Raw genomic sequence first — 16724 nt, 5'->3', positions numbered from 1 at the left:
TCCTGATACTACATTACGAAGATGAGAATGAAATCATAAGATAGTATAGGAGTACAGAGCGTAAATTAAAGTAGATAATTGAACAGAAATAGGTGCAAGTAATGAGCGTATGAACCATCAAGTAGTATATCTGATACGAACCTTATCCATGCGATGGTATTACAGTGGATGAAACACGAGTCACCTGACAATTGGTAGCTTCAATATATTCGTATGCAAGCAAAGACAATTCGGAATATAGAATTGTTTTGTTTGTAGTAGTCGCTAGCGACAAGACTACTTCATATTGTGACGCAATATATGTGTGTTTAGTATGCTAGGTAATTATGGCTCATGTAATTAATATACACGATATCATTTACAGAATACATATTTAAAAAATACAATTACCTATGATCGGGTTAGGTTTAGGATTTGGGTATAGTATATATAGTTGAGTATGAAGAAATATTGCGATAAATCTACGGGTTAGGGTTAAGATTTGGTATAGTATATCTAAGTTAAAGAAATAAAAATATTATTATCTAGGGATGTAGGAATTAGGATGAGGTAGGAAATCAAAAAGGTGGTCTGTCAGATAAGATGCTATATAATATCCAATGGTCTGCTGGTTGGTTAGCCAATCTAAGAACTACACAGACGGAGTTACGATCGAATACCGTGATCCGGAGTCGTACATAGTTGTAAGCTGCCGAAGGCAGCAAAGCGGTAAAAGCTTGAAAAACTGCGCCCGCAAGGGCGTAGTCTAGGGCTTCCGCGAATGGATCCACCAGGTTCCTTGTCGGGGATTAAAGAGAAGAATGTAGTATGTATGTTGCACAAAAATTTGGTGAACAAGACATCCTGGTGTTTTACGATAGGATCTTCCTCGGTAAGATGTCATAGGCGGGCTTGACCCTACCGACAAGAATTCAAAGATTGGACGTTTTGGGTGGATATTATGTAACATAAAATCTGGGATTATATACGATTAAAAGTTCTTATGGGAAGATAAAGTATAAATGAAGGTAATGCCGCAATATGGAAATAAAATAGATATCATAATTTATAGTATAAGCAGAGGGAAGTAATGTAGCAGCATGAATATGACTCAGTCCAAAGCAACTCTACCATAGCATCTCACGTCGTCAGGGGTGGTAAAGATGTAGGTAGGGCGTATTAGCCTCTCCTTTTCTGTAGCAAATACCGGTAATGCTTACGACCCGAAGGAGCAGTTGCGAATCTTTTTTAAGTTTTGGAGTCATGTTCCTGATACTACATTACGAAGATGAGAATGAAATCATAAGATAGTATAGGAGTACAGAGCGTAAATTAAAGTAGATAATTGAACAGAAATAGGTGCAAGTAATGAGCGTATGAACCATCAAGTAGTATATCTGATACGAACCAGAAGGCTGACGACGGAACCGTTCCAGGTGAAGGGCGTGTATTTGTCTGACAACAATATCTCAGTTCGCGCACTCCGTTCGTTTCTCGGACATCCTCGGATTGAAGCGTGGACAGGAAACCTGCATTGGAAGGTGAGTCGCGTGTGGCGGTCACGGTCTGCGTGGTGTGACGTCGTGTTACCCGGACTTGCGAACAATGTTCAGGAACTCTGGCTGAGGCGCATCGAGCTGTACAACGAAGGCGGTGACGTCATTGTAAGGGACGACGACGACATCTGCAAAGGCCGTTTCAACACCGAGGTCAGTTTTGTCCTGGGGGATGGATTGTGACGCAACTGACATCTCTCTTCACAGGATTCCACTTTATCACTCGAGGAGAGTTTTCCTACTGACGACGTAGAATTTTTCGAGGAACTTTTCGGCGTTCGATCGAACCGATTCCAGGAACGGAATCTTCGCCGCCGTTACCTTGGGACGTTAGATGTTGATCTCAGCGTGTATTTCTATTCTAGGGAGAATTTTCATCACGAACCTTGATATCGGTCTGCTGTAAACTTGCGCTGGCTGTACTTCAAGTCAAGGATTCTCAACGCTTCTATATCCGTGTTTCTGTTACCTTGGTGATTTTAAAAACGACTGAGATGCGAACCCTAATACACTAGCCTTATAACCCTTAGTTCTTTTCTTATTGATTTTCTATGTGACTATCAAATTCTCCATGACTTAATAAACCCCGATGTTAACAGATAAAGAGGAGCAATACGTAATACGTGACAATCAGCATTTCTGGTTATCGTATGCGTGTGATGCGTTATTCGCTTTTTCCCAAAATATCGTCTACGACCTATCACAAGTCGGTATCTTGCGAACGGCAACTAACTATAACATCACGTTGCACTTTTAGTGCGGCATGGCTCGGATTTAGGTAATTTTATGCTGTTGATGGTTTGTTTTTTCAAGGCATGGGGTACGTAGGATTCGTGTGTAATAGAAATATCCAGCACGAGAAGTGGATCCGTCCACGCAATCATCCCAACCTCGGTAGAAATCAGCCTGAGATTTTCACAATTCTCTCCTCTAAGCCCGTTCGAGGCCAAGGCTTAACCTTTTACGAATCTGCAATTTTCGTTCCTCTTCAAACTGAGATTTTTCTAAATTCTGCTCACGGTCCATTTCTTATCTGCAGTCCGATTCGGCTTTTCATCTTCCGCTATGAGTTGAAGTTCGTCCTCTTTTGCAGCTTTTAGAGACAAGATAGTGCACAGATTCGAGTGAAAATGGCCATGAATGACGCTGAATAGGAAATTCGTGGTTCGAACGGAAGTGAAAACCTTTTTTAAGTATTTTTAGTCGACCAACCACAATGTCGTGGGAAATTTACCATTTTTTTCGAATTTTACTGCAGTATTCTGAGTCCGAAAATTTTGAAAAGTGACCTCCTTCCCCGATTCCAAAATATGGGAACCTTTAGTTTAGTGTTATAGGTTGCGACCTATGGGCTGAAATTTATTAACAGACAGACAGAAGTTTCCAGGTGTAAGAAAGTAATGCGATGCGACCATTAGATCTTCAAGTCAGCTGGTCACCTCATACATTAAAGGTCAACTGCATGTCCGAAAAGACTTTTGCTTATTTCGTAGATTATGTGGTTAGGAATAAGAAAAAAATAATGAAATTGAAAATTACATGATAGTTTTCAAGTAATTTCAATTACAAATCGAAATTCCGAAAAACGGACCCGAAATCATCCAGCCGTGAAATGACGTCAAGTAGTTGACACAACAAAAATCCTTGTTATTCCTGTTGGCTGTTAGGTGGGATTCGTTGCTTAGATTTGCTGTGGATTTGAGTCATTGAGTGAGATCATGAAGGCTGTGAAGGAGGTGATTCATAGAGTCAGATGTTATGTCGCGTATGGTTGCTCCAATACGCAATATGCCGTGCCCACAATGTCTTTACATCGCTGCCAAAATCCATCCGTATACCGTCAGGCGACCGGACGCCGCTAAGACCAAAAGTGCGGACTTACAGACAACCAAAGGCAGAGACATTTTCAATGACGTATTCGATATACGCAACGCGCAATAAAGTTGACTGCTGACCACGGAAACTCTCACACGTAGTGCCGACGTACTGCAGTAGTGCCGTTCATACTTTATTTTCACGCACCTGTGAAATTGTGGTAATGGCAGAGGAACGCACTTCTAAAGCTATATGCAAAGTGTCCAAAATCGGTAAGTGAAAATGTACTGTGTTAGCTAGTATTGTAAGAGTGTAACTAACCGTTTATAGTAGTATTGACTGTGGTACGGTAGTCATCAAAGTAGTTATTGTTTAGACGCATGTGCATGTGCAATCATCATCATCATTGGTTTATAAGCAATTTTATCAGTTCAATACACCACAAAAAATGCGATACAATGAAAAGACAGGAAGATGTCTAAGCGACAAGGAGTAGTCTATGGAATCTGACACCCACCTTGGCCTAGGCGATGTAAAGAGGAGGCATGCACACTGAATGAAAGTAAAGAAGATAGTATAGAAAAAGAAAGCGACAAGAACTAGGGCGGCATGTCATGGGAAGCGAGATCGATAGATCAGTCGTGGTCCGGTAATCTTGAGGATGGACTGTATATAGGCAAATAACTGAAATAAGTATGCCTTGAAAAACTTTGAGAGTAGAAGTGTACGTAGTCTGAAATAAAGCCACTTAAAAATTAATCAAGAAAAAAGATGTATAAAGGCATTAGTTAATAGGAGTCTGTAACCTGCTGACTTCATGATCTATAATGGTTATGTCGCAGACCTCATTTTAATGGAAGAGTTGCTATTACTTTTGAAAAAAAACTTCTGTTTGTGTACATGTTTAGTCATATAATTATATTAGTTACTTAAGTTACTGAATGAAGACTGTCAGATATCAGTGACTAATTCTCTCAAGATATCGACAGCTCAGTAAAAGATTAAAACGTATCACTATCACCATAGCAGTCTAAAAGTTAGGTAGGATGCAGTTGGCAATCCTTCATTTTTATGATACTTCGGAACAGCATTTGGTATACTGCCTTTGATTCGACTTTATAATAAAACTCTGCAATGTTTTTGAACCTGCTTTAGATTCCTGCAATGAAGAAGTTGACGCATGTATTCAAGCAAGACCAGATACGGCGGAGTCGACCAAGTCTATTGCGATGGCTTCCTCATTCAACTAGCGGCATCGTGAAAATTAGTTGAAGCCATTGCTGGACAAAAGCTATTGTTGGACACAAAACTATATTTCTCTCCTTGACACAGTAGTACTGTTGATGGATTGGTTATGTTGCATTTATTATTTTCTATACAATTATTCCTTCGCGAAGCATTGCAAAATTGAAATCCTTTGAATTTTGATCGGATGTACAGACAGGATTTCTCGTTGGTTTGTGTTGCAGAATCCCAATGGCCAGCAAACAAAACTTCCGTACACAGTTTTTCTCAGCTTCCTGAAAAGCATAATTGTTGTGTTACTGACTGGTAATTACTTGGCACACGACTCAACGTTTCATGTGAATGAGACTCATTCGCTCATGCATCAAACTAGATGGTATAATTATATGACAATATTCCTGTTGATATCTATAGTGAGATATCTCTCTGATTGAGCTACTGATTGAAATCCTGGTAATGCTGTGATGCACTAATAATTCGTTAGTTGCTCTCCCACTAATAGTTTGCATAAGTTGGCAATAACCTCCATCCTCTATCCTGTAATTGATAATACCGAGATTAATAACTGAAAAGAGGTAGGGTACTCCACCAAATTACACATACCGGTGTATTTCATTTGGTATAGACAAGCGGCTTCAGCTGAACAAGCCAGGCTGATCATACTATGTATTACTAACCTCCTTAGGTTATTCATAAATAATCATACTCAAACGACCCCTCGTTTTCGGAGCAGCAAGGAGTTCCACTGATACGGGATTGAGCTCATCAACACTTGATACGTGTTCACTGTTCAGTTTAAACATTACTTTCGTAAGCAAGGGCAAAAAGCATACTTACATTCGTCATCTGAGTAATCGCACTCACTTGGTGAATCCATTACAAGCGAAACCTCCGCGATAACTAACTAATATAATCGCCCTGCTACTGCAAAAGCACCAGCCCTATAGCATACATCCGCAGCGGTCAGAAGAGATGTCAACTACATGACGTCACAATGAACATTTCGCTTTTTCTGTAAACATACCAATTTTGGGACTTTGAGTCCAAATTACGGCAATTTCCGATTAGTTTGAAATACGGAAAGTCGGCAATTTCGGTATGAAAAAAAATTCTGAACATGATTAGGCGAAGTTGTCTGTAAGATGCAGTTGACCTTTAAACAGACAGTCATATCAAACATTCAAATGCGGTAAAAACAATGATTGGTCTATTATATCAGACTCGTGAAATCCAGTTCTGTACCAAACTACCAACATATTACATTGTAGCGATTGGGATGTATGTAACCACAAGTCACGATATAGATGGTTATGTCTTATAGGCGTTATCTTGTGCGCGATCGTAGGATTTTAGAATTATTTCGCACCTTTTTGAATAAAGGATTAGGGTTAGAGTAGAAATAAGTGACAATTTGTCGCTATTCAAGTTACCGACACTGGCGGTCTGTTATTCGTTACTTATTAAATCTTACGAGTGAAATCAAGTTCTGTGACAAACTGCTTAGTCAAATTTCACCGCGTGAGCGATCGACATGCATGTAACACCAAGTCGCGAAAGATGGCTATGTCCGAGACATTATCTTGTCAGCGATCGCAGGGTTTGCAAACTATTTCACACCTATTTGGAGCAGACATGGGGTGATTACTTCGTGAATGTAATCGATTGCGATTACGATTACTTCTGAATGACGCGATTACGATTACGATTACGATTACAGCAAAATCAGGAAGTAGTCGATTACGATTACGATTACATTGGAAAAGTAATCACGATTACTCACGATTACATTTATATTGGAAGACAATATATGGATTGCGCTGAAAGGCCTTATGAGATAACAAATTTCTTTAAAAAAGATGCGGCATTTGTTTGTTACGTCATAAAGTACCCATTGCCCATTTTATAGAGGACGATTTATCTATAGATTACTAACCTACGGATAGATACGCAGGCCCCGTCGTTACGCTCCGGCAAGCAGTTACACTTGTTCCTGAGCAATCTAAAAGCAGCATATTTGGTGGTGTCATAACTTGCGACCCGAGAGGTGAAATTTAATGAAACTGGTCTTAATTGAGAGCTACTGTCGCACTGATTCTGAGAATACAAATTAAAATCTTGTCGGGGAAAGGGAACCACATCAAATCATCGCTTGAAATATGAAAATCAGCATTGTTCTGAACAATCGCTTGATGAAATTGCAATTGTTACGTTTATCGTGTTACGGTGGTGCCATTGTTGGAACAATGCCGATTTTCGGATTTTGAGGGCTGTTTTGAGGTGGTTCCATATCCCCGTCAAGATTTTAATTTGTATTTTTGGAATCAGTGCGGCAGTAGCTCTCGATTAAGACCAGTTTCATTAAATATCAGCCCTCGGGTCGCGAACTATAACACCACCAATTATACTGCTTTTAGATTGCTCAGCAACAAGTGTAACTGCTTGCCGGAGCGTAACGACGGGACCTGCGTATCTATCCGTAGGTTAGTAATCTATAATTTATCGCACCCAACGATTTGCATTCTTGCTACGTCCACAACTGTCGCACCTAAAATTTCCTAATAGGGTGGAGAGCGAGCTCGAAAGGGAATCAAAAAGTAGGCCTATTTCGGAAACCAACACAAATTATAGACTATTTTCGAGAGATTTCATGAGCTTGAAGATTGTCTACGAGCATCGCGATTTAAATGCTTCTGTATAGCTTGATTTTGAAATACATAAGTCTCCTGCTCCTCAAAAAAAGCATGCATAATTTTAGTAACAGGCATTTAGGTGCCAGTCAATACCGCGCCACGACACACCAGAAGACATATGCAGTTTCGGCCGACATGCGAATCCACGAAGTGTGCTACTAATGAAATACATTGGCCGAAACTTGGGGTATGTGTCCATTGTCAATAGCCGCGCTGGGTGGGCGTGACTAATAGTCTGGTCCGTCCAATTTGAGCCCACAATGCAAATGTCACCCGGGCACTAGTGCGGAGCGGATCGACGAATTCTCTGGTCCGGCTCCGATCCTGTTATTTAATTCTTTGGTCCGGCTCCGATCCGGCTCCGGCCGTATCAGGAAAAGTATTGATCCGGCTCCGATCCGGCTCCGGTCAAAAATGAAAAAGTCCGGCCAGAAATCCGGCCTACACGGTGCGGGGGTTCCATGAATTGATAAATATGCCTCGTTTATTTTCGCACTGGCTTGGCGGTTACTTGCTTGTGGTTGGTTGGTAGTTATTTAAATATAAAAGTCATGCTTATCCATAAAGAATCCGGCCGTATCAAAAAAATAGTGATCCGGCTACGATCCGGCTCCGGCCGTAGCACAAAAAGTAGTGATCCGGCTCCGATCCGGTCCGGCCAAAATTGAAAAAATCCGGCCGGATATCCAATCCGGCTCCGGTCCATGCTCCGCACTACCGGGCACCCACAGAGCATTATTAAAGACATTGCAATTTGTGTGTGCGTCTCACGCAGGTATTTCTTTTAGTCTGCTACGTCTGGGCCACTGCAATATCTCTTTGATTATATAACAGACCGGAGGTCACGAATTAACAACATCCCCTAAAGTAATTATTACAAGATACCAGATGTTATAATTATGAATTACGTGCCCCCAGCTCATCAGGTAAATTTGACCATCGGGGGCCGAGAGAGGATTAAAAATGAACAGTAATATAATGCATTTACCAATATTATTGACGAAATTGAATCTTCAACTTGATAATTTACTACCCAATGGGGGCCTAAGATCAACGTTTGGAGTGGGGGACGATTTGCTGTTTTGGTCCTGATTCTAGCTTCAAGCCACGCTAACATTGTATAAGCCGATGGCTATGGCGGCAGGTCCAAATGTTGCATTGTGAAATAACGCGCCCGTTTCAAGCAGAATCATATGAGAATAAGAGAAAGTGAACATAAAATTCTGCCTTCAACTTAATACAGATAATGTAATACAAGCGGCCATTACGAGAAACGGCTCGGTTATGATATATATCAGCAGCTTTTGATTTTTAATGCTTCGTCGTGGAAACCATGTTTTATTTGACGAGTAGGCCTACAAAATTTCGAACCTTTGTCCGGTGTACGTTCGTGCTACATAAGCCTACTGCTCGCCAAGCAGCAGCGGTCAAACTGCGTTCAACTAAGCATAACCAAACAGCAATGCAAAAGTTACTATTTTAAACTAAGCAGAGTGGTGATTAACTATCCTGATAACCTGATATACAGCAGTGTGAGTGTTCTTATAATCACACCAATGTACATCGAATATCTATTCACTATGTGGGGATAGCTGATGGATACTTCATACTTACGCAATGACGAGCAAAGCTAATAGGCCACTTCTGACGTAATATTGAGCAGTGTCATTTGGAAATCTGACGTTTGTGCTATCACTAACTAGTATAATCCTTGTTCACGTTCAAGAATGCTCAGTTTATGTCATAGTCCTGTACAAATAAAAAGTAATCGTTCTTTCACAAAGAAATCGATTAAATATGGGAAGTAGTCGATTACGATTACGATTATTTGGGAATTTTTTCGAATGTAATCGATTGCGATTACGATTACTTGAAAATGCTGTAATCGTCGTAATCGATTACGATTACTAATCGCGATTACCCCATGTCTGATTTGGAGTGTTAGTTTGTGAGCGTGGTTATTGCTGATATTCGAACCGCCGTCTACGCCGGCTCTCTGGTAATCTAATTACCAAAATATTATCATGCAAGTGATTCCTAGATTTAGCAAACTATTTCACACCCTTTTTGGTGAAAGTACGACATGTCGCCCGCATGCAGTCTATAAACGAAAGTACGAATCATCGCCGCACCCATAGGAATAACGATATATCATTGTCGCACTCACCGTAAACTTTAGGATCAACTCGGACCGGTCATATATAATAATTTGCGACATAAACATCAACTAAGAACCAATGACGTCACTATTTATCATACCAGATAAATATTCAACACCACTTCACCAGAGATCCCTATACCCGTAACGTTATCAGACAGGTCAGCGACACAACGTATACCTGAAAGGGTGGGGTCACCAGAGATCCCATAAGAACACATGGCAGGTCACCAGCGGAAGGGGGGGTCAAAAGGGGGGGGGGTCACCAACACGTCATAGCGTCTCTCGCACAAATCTCTCCTAAATAATAAATTACATGAAAAGCAGTAGCAGCCGGTAAAAAGCATGTTAATAAACCGGGGCACCTTCAAGAGCATTCAGAAGCTTTTCATCCAATTGCAAATTGAATAAAGTACGGTACTTAAAAGCAAAATGTTCACTTTTCATCGGCGCAAACATTTGATCACCGACCTCTTTTCACGACACCATATTGGACATGGGAGTTCCACGGTTATTCGCAATATCATGACAAAAAATCGCGTAAATGCAGCAGGGGGCCTTGACAGAATGGATATATTGAAGCAGTTTCTGCTACCTGATGGCGGAATGGATCACAACGTCCATGTACTGTAAGGTATGGAAATGCGGTAAATGTTATTGAATATATGTAATGTGAGAATAGTCATAAAATGAGCTCGTTTTGACATTGCAGTAAGGATGCAGGGGATGGATTGTGACGCAACTGACATCTCTCTTCACAGGATTCCACTCTATCACTCGAGGAGAGTCTTTCTGCTGACAGAGTAGAATTTTTCGAGGAACTTTTCGGCGTCCGATCGAACCTATTCCAGGAACGGGATCTTCGCCGCCGTTAGCTGTGGACGTTACATGTTGATGGTATAATGCAGGGGTCACCAACACGCGGCCCGTGGGCCGCATGGGGCCCTCGAGGTCATATTTTGCGGCCCGCAGCTTGATTTGGAGAAATTTCTGAATGCCGAAATTGATTTCAGATTTAAACATATTGTTGTTGTTGTTGAAAGTAAGCCATTATACTGTGCCCAATATCACTACACCTTCGGTTCGGCATGGTAATATCATTCTATGGAGGGATAATTTTCTGTTATGAATGGGCACATTGCCTTAGCGTGCAATGGTCCACCACTGCCATGACCGGGAGGCTTGATAAACGACTTTGGGCTCACCAAGAGACCGTGCTTTACGAGGAGATAGTTTTCCAGCAAATAGGCTTCCGTGTCTATAACTAACGCCAATATCGCTTCTTTAATCCTGGGGCGGCAAATCTGCGGCAGTAGAAGAAAAATTATGCGGTCGTCGACACTCAATTCAATCAGGATGTGTTGGCGGCTGTCAATATTATGCAAATTGAATTTACGAATTGACTCCCTAATTAATGAAATACGGGTTGATTTCAGATTTTATTACAGCAGTGTCCTTTGTAATCTGAGTGCCACAGTATGGATGCGAACAGCAGAGAAAAATGACGCACCCCATAAAGAAATACCAATTTTTTATCGTGCTGTCCTCATCCCGAATTAATTTTTTTCTAGTTGGCCTGCGTTTGGGTGAATCCAATATTTTCACTATAACCACAATTCTAATGGGATGTCAAGAAATAACTGCATGCAACATAGGGGACTAATGAAAATTGGACCACCCAAAGATGCACCACACCATTAACTTCTTTAAGTTAAACTTAAACTCTACCGGTGAATCTGATCACATGGGCCGAGATAAGTTAAACTTTAACTCTACCGGTGAATCTGATCACATGGGCCGAGATAAGTTAAACTTTAACTCTACCGGTGAATCTGATCACATGGGCCGAGATAAGTTAAACTTAAACTCTACCGGTGAATCTGATCACATGGGCCGAGATAAGTTAAACTTAAACTCTACCGGTGACTCTGATCAAATGGGCCGAGAAAGGATAAATATTTGATAGTAATATGTGAAACTCTATACTAATATTTAATGACGAAATTCCCTTATGAACATAAAAATAATTTCGCGCTTCGCGCTACTACAGTACGGATCCCTGTCGCTCTTTACAACATGACTATATTGACGATCTCGGTGCCCATAGTAAGCCGTTATGAGTAAATAGATTTGTCCGTAGTGTACCAGACATGGGGAGTTTAACGTGGATATTTGGCCCCGGTTTGTTTATTACCACTATGCAGACTGCAGACTTCAGCGATAGCACTATTTACCCCTGGCAATGTTGTCTCTCATTTTTCTCGAGTCTGAGCGCCGCAGTGGCTTGGACTGGACAAGAGTGCGCAACGATTAATAAAATGTTATCACTTCGGATTTTTTGTGCGCAGCCTCGATTTTCTGTGCGCGGAGACCGTTTCAGCACTGCGCATTTGCGCACGTGCGCAGCTTGAAGGAACATTGCTTGTCGGTAATGTATGCTTGCTGAACACTATCCCTTGGCCCTAGACGGCATATTGAGCGGATAGCTCTATTTTGTTGCACTGATAAGGCATGCAAGTACGTTTCGAAAGTTTAAATCGATTGATATTCTTTGCCTGGGATAATAAATGGCTTTTATCAGTTGGTGAGAATCTCCTCTATGAAATCTAGGTTTAAGTTGTGCCAAGAAGTGCTACAAGTCGGTAAATAAGGAATCAAAATGGCAGAAAATAGGACTGGTGTAAATGACCGTTGTACTAGAAAAACGCCATGAATACCCCAAACAAACAAATGTAGACAAGTGATGAACAGCGACAAAATGACTTTTCTTGAAAATAACAGCACACTTGTATATACTTTTATTGTTTCGAAGGGGATTTCCAGCTGTATTTATTGTTTTGAAAATCCGCGTCTTCGATTTGATATGAATGAGTGCCGAAAATTCATTTCCACAATGATATATTGGTGGCGAGTGTAACGCTTCCGACGAGAGCCTTTGGTGTGAGTTTTTAATGAACATATCACGTCCAGCCTACAGTCATTTCTATCTAGCATCTCAGATTGGAGTTATTTAGTGGTTATATATCACAGGAGAAAATGGATTTCGTGGCGAGGTTTCAATTCCTTCGGAAGGATTCGGAAAAAATATTCAGGAATTTCTATTTCGAACGACTGTTTACTAATTTGCTGAGACTGACAACTCCAAATCCTAAATGTTTTGGAAACATTTTGAAGTCACCCAGCTGTTTGACCTTGCTATCTCCAACATTTCATTTTCCCACAAACCCCTTATAAGACATCTCTAAACACCAATATGTTTGCGTCAGCAGGCTATTGGCAATTTGACAATTAAAATGAGTTAGCACAGTCGGATATTTCCTTTCAGACGACCATTTCAATTTCAATGATACGAGTCCTAAAGTTTTAACTATTATGAAGCGAAACAGGCTCATGCTTTTCCTAATTAAAAATAAAAATCAGATTGTCCATCATTTTACAAAAAAGTCGAGATGCTTCACGGACCCCCGGTTGAGAACCACTGCCCTAGAGGGTGTACTTGAATGTGTGTACTTGAAGAGCACTGCCTTAATGCATCTTCCAGGCTGGGCCCGCTTGATTCTCCTGTCGGATTTTCATTTAGACCTCATTCAGCTGTTGCCACCAGCAGCACCGTAAATGCCGCACCCCAAACCCCCCAATAGGGGGTAGGGCGAGCTCGAAGGGGGCCCCAAATTATTTCGTGAATTAGCATAAATTATAGAGTATTTTTTGAAAATTTATGCAATTTTTTCCAAAATTAGTCGCGCTGGGCGCGATTTAAAGTTGCCAAATATCTTGATTATTTGGTACTCTTCCCCCAAGAAAAAACACGCAAGCTTTATAGAAATGGACATATCGGCGTTGGCCATTAACACGCCACCAAGCACCAAGATATATAACGATTTAGGACTTATTACATGAGACTCCAAGAAGTGTGCCAGAACGATCGGCAGCGCGAAAACCTTGGCCGAAACGGAGCTGCCCTTACGCAGACCGAAAACTTCGTTATATAACAAAATAATAGGTTAAATTGTCCATAGGCGCCTAAATGACTGGCGCCATATGTTCCTATGTCTTGGCAATCTGAACCTCAGAAGACAAATACCATCCAGCAGGAAAAAAATATATGCCAGTGAAGAAATACCAATTTGAAATCGTGTGCGTCTTTTAGTTTAGTACGTTTGAGCGATTCCATATTTTTGATATAGCAGACAGGAAGTCACGAAATAAAATCATGCAACGAAGTCATACCAATGGGTCCACGCGCCCGAAGATGTTCAATTATTATTTACGGGCCCTACAGTTTCCGGTAAATCTGATAACGTGAGCAGAGAGGACAAGATATTGATAGCAATATATATGCAATTACCGATCTTTTCGGCCGATTGTATCATGAATTATCGAAAATTTTCGCGCTTCGATCTGGCTCACTAAACAGTGCAGCTTATTTCTGGCAAAAGCGAACACTGTGATGAGGGGTCGGTTTAACACCCTATGAGAACCCAAAACCCACGTTTTTGTGGGGGGGCGGGGCTGACGAAGTGTTGTTTCGTTCCTGCCAACGGGTATACGCCCGAAGATATCTAATTATTATTGGACGGTCCTACGTTTTCAAACAGACCTCGCCCAGCTCTACCGGTAAATCTGATTACGTGAGCAGAGAGAGGATCAAAATTGATAGCAATATAATGTAATTCCCGATCATATTGCCCGATTCAATCATGAATTACTGAAACACAAATTCATTACACGGCTCCGTTGTAATGAATTTGTGTTAACTAAACTTGGATGGATACCGCAACTGTGCTCGACTTACACATGGTATTCGCATACTGCACGCATACAAACTTTTGTGTAAACAACTCTGATGTTTCTGTTCGTACTAGTTCTGTGTTGAACTATTTGATTATTAAGATACATGAACAACCATTCAGACAATAAAGTTCTTGTGACATCGAAACAGTTTGAAAGCCCCACCAATCATTGTACAGGTTCGTAGCACGGGAATATCGAATATTTTCGTGTGTCATGAATATCTTTCTTATACACTTAGTATGAAATGAGATAATAATTAGTGTCCTACAAAACTAAAACATGTTGTGTTTGATTGCATACTTTTTATCGTTGTTCGTTGTGGTTTTGAAATATGGATGAGTTAACATTTAAATATAGTAAGCGGAACAACTCAAGTAATAAATTTTACTCGTTTGAAAATCGGTTCGTTTGAAAATATCGATCAACGGAGTAACAGTATCAATATGAATGGTATATTATTTTTTGCGATATGTACCAACCTTCTAAGTATAACTTGTCAAAAATTTATCATGCCATATAGAAAAGTCGGTTGTTACGAATTCGACACAAATGTACTTCGATTATTACGATGATGGAAATTACGATCAACGGAGTATTTCGAGGTTGATGTGTATCGTTTGGTATGTTCACCAATCACTAAATGTCGGTTAGTTAAACGATACATTTACAAGTTTACCGAAATCTTGATTTACAAACGATAGCTTGATGATGTAAAGCTCAACCACTCAAATGTGTTCATTGCAAAGTATTTGACCCAAACAAAATATCGAATGGAGACCAACACATTGGTTTCATTTCCGAGTGGGTGAACATGTTTTCTGTTGGACCTATATGATTTACATTTAGAAAAACGATCTACACCGATTAGGTGACACTGTTTAATATCCAGCGAGTGAGTGAAATTTCTTAGGGTTTTGATTTACCGAGTTAATTATCAGCGATGACCAGGTATGATTTGTATTTATAAAAAGCGACCCACACCGATTAGGCGACACTGTTTAATATCTAATGAGTAAGTGAAATTTCTTAGGGGTTTGATTTATCGATTTAACTACCAGCGATTCAATCACATCCAAGTAACGTATTTTAGTGACCGAGTATTGTGACGAATGACAATGGGAAAATTTCCAATTTCTCTGATCGTGTGCGTTACACAATTAGTTCTATAGTACGCATTCAGTGAACATCATACAAATTGACAACAACTTTCCTTAGTTTGGTTACATGATGACAATTATTCTGGAGGTTCAAATCGATATCGCTACTATGAACAGCAATACAAACACATTTTTGTAGATTTCAGTGTAGCACATACTTCGATATTATTGTTATGGGTTTTGTATTAACTTTTTTGATGATCAAAGTCTTAGAGTGTGACCTCGTAATGTTTTTACATTTCACGCATTTTCGACAGAGAGTGTGAACAGAGTTTAACACAGATGAAATGACACCGCCTCGGAGCCCAAAGTGATATTTTCGTACTGCGTAATGTGCGTATGTTTCATTTCGATGTCGCAGATTCCGACAATAAAGTATTGCACCGGTTGTTAATCAGCAAACGAAATTGTTGTTTCATCTTTAGTTTGGTTACTGGAAACAATTACACTTGTAAAATATTTTCTGATATCCGCGATACGCAGAGTGATATGTACCAAGGTGGAATAATTTTTTCAATCATGAACATTTCAGACAGCATAGTTTTACAACTCGATATGTTAATAACAACGGCACTGAAAAGATTGTTGTTGTCATAATAACCTTGACCACAACGCCGGGTCTAATTAACACGAATAATTAAATAATCAAGTCATGACCAACTATTAGATATGGTACATCAATGTATCAATCCTTATGTTTACAGAATGGTAACTTTCGATATAACACCAGCGTTCGATTGTAAGAAATGAAGTCGCAACTATACGTTGATGAGACTTTCAAATCTCGTATTATGTTAATCTCAAGTCACCTGCAGCGGGTAGTAATTACTTTTGTCTTACAAAATAGTAACGACTTTTAAAAAATACGAGTTGGCGGACTATCGATACAACCGAACTTGCTATGGATTTTGGATCGTAGTGATTACTCGCGTAGTCTTGTCTACTTTTCGTAAGGATACTGTTGAGTTGGTTGGGTAAGTTACAAACGGATTGACTTGACAAGGTTTTTGTATTTTACTCTTTTGTGTATGGCAAGATGTTAAAATGTTGAGATGTCATAGTGATAGTATTTCTGAAACTATCTTTGCCAAACGGAAAGTCCGATCGCGAATATAGTTGTAATATTTCATTACTTGTTTCAAGTCAATATGCGTATAATTTCGAAATGTGACTGGGTGAAAGTTGGTAGTTATGTTTGTCAATCTATTTCAATTCAGATTATGTCAAAGTCGAGATATTTCATTTTGGATTATCTGAATTTACCTTTAGTACATCCCGCGAATGGATTCCGACGCCGCACTATAACATTTTTGATAATAAGGACTCAAGG

At 40.1% G+C, this 16724-nt stretch overlaps 1 long non-coding RNA gene across 2 annotated transcripts; it reads left to right on the top strand.

Annotated features, from left to right (window-relative positions):
* Positions 1 to 1532: 1532 nt before the first annotated feature.
* LOC145459092 (uncharacterized) lies at positions 1533 to 10559 on the top strand. Of its 2 annotated transcripts, none has more exons than XR_013921274.1 (2): positions 1533 to 1688; positions 10205 to 10559. It is a non-coding gene; the product is annotated as an uncharacterized LOC145459092 (long non-coding RNA). The 2 variants fall into 2 exon arrangements; XR_013921273.1 differs by lacking the exon at positions 10205 to 10559 and adding an exon at positions 1743 to 2241.
* Positions 10560 to 16724: the final 6165 nt, after the last annotated feature.

Source organism: Botryllus schlosseri, chromosome 16 (assembly GCF_051294905.1).
Source record: "Botryllus schlosseri isolate E-star chromosome 16, Bs_hap1, whole genome shotgun sequence".
Lineage (NCBI taxonomy): Eukaryota > Metazoa > Chordata > Ascidiacea > Stolidobranchia > Styelidae > Botryllus > Botryllus schlosseri.
Note: the sequence above shows the minus strand (reverse complement) of the source record. Positions and strands in the feature narration are given on the sequence as shown.